The following is a 1,246-nucleotide window of genomic DNA, read 5'->3' on the forward strand; positions in this document are numbered from 1 at the left end:
TCCATCATATCCGTGACAACTTGTCAGGTTCCAGCTGTGGCTCTGAAATTAAGCAAAGGGCGTCTCCTATATAAACATCAGATACTGAACACTGAGGATGGAGTTCTAGTCAATTCACTCACTCATTTAGCTTATACTTAGTAATAAGCCCTTATGTTCTAGGTCAGTGGTTCTCTGACTTGGCTGCAAATTACAATTACTTGTTAATCTTAAACCAAGATGAAATAGTGATGCTTGAGTTTCTTGCTCTTGAGAATCTGGTTTAATTTTTCTGAATAGGGACTGAGCATCTATCTATTTAAAAGCTTCCTGTGTTTCCAGAGGGGAGGGCATAGCTCAGTGGTAGAGTGCATTCCCAGAATGCACGAGGTCCTGGGTTCAATCCCCAGTGCCTCCATTAAAAAGTAAACAAACAAACAAACCTAATTACTGCCCCCACCAAATATATTTAAAAACTCCCTGTGTTTCCAACATGGAGCAGGTCTGAGCACAGTTGTTCTAGATACTGGATACGATGGAAAACCGTGAAGATGATGACCTCGCTCACAGGAAACTTAAGTTCTGGTGTGAAAAAGGAGGACCATAAATGGATGGACAAGATGAATTCATATAGTGTTAATTTCACCAGGTAGAAATAGAGGGAAATTATAGAAAGGTACTGAGGGGGAGAAAAATAGTAGAAAAAGTACTCAAAGGAATCCCTTTTGGGAGAGGTGAGAATTGAATAGGAACTTGAATGGGTTCATTACGCTCAAAAGAAGAGCAGAGAAGGAGAGCTATTTTTTAAAGCTTGGTCAAAATATGTAAATTTCATCTATTTTAGGAATAAGCAGTTAATTTTTGTCAGAAAGTTAAGATCCAGGACTGGAAATGTTAGTAGTTTAATTTTATTGGACACTTACCTTATGTCAGGCACTGTGCTAGGCACTGGGGGTACAAAGATGAATAAGGCCCAAGAAACTTTCAATATAGTGCTGCATAAATCAACAAACTTGACATGACGTGGCCTGTGCTAACATAGAGGTAATGACGGGAAGGAGCTCTCTGACCCACCAGTGGGTTTCAGGCTCCCTGTAACACATTCCAGGGGCTACTCATTCAGTCTGTTTTCTATTTAGCACTTATTTTTACCTCAGTTTTGACTTCTGCCTTTCATATTTTAGAAAGCTGGTTCTAAATGAAAGATAGAGCTGACATTGGTTAAGCAATTGCACTCATCTTAGTGTAGACTTGATCGATTGAGTAA

The 1,246-nt window shown here is 39.4% G+C and overlaps 1 non-coding gene across 1 annotated transcript; it reads left to right on the plus strand.

Moving 5' to 3' along the window:
• Positions 1-324: 324 nt before the first annotated feature.
• TRNAS-AGA (transfer RNA serine (anticodon AGA)) lies at positions 325-397 on the plus strand. Its single transcript has one exon. It is a non-coding gene; the product is annotated as a tRNA-Ser (tRNA).
• Positions 398-1,246: the final 849 nt, after the last annotated feature.

The sequence above is a fragment of the Camelus dromedarius genome, chromosome 2 (genome assembly GCF_036321535.1).
Source record: "Camelus dromedarius isolate mCamDro1 chromosome 2, mCamDro1.pat, whole genome shotgun sequence".
In the NCBI taxonomy this organism is placed as follows: Eukaryota; Metazoa; Chordata; class Mammalia; order Artiodactyla; family Camelidae; genus Camelus; species Camelus dromedarius.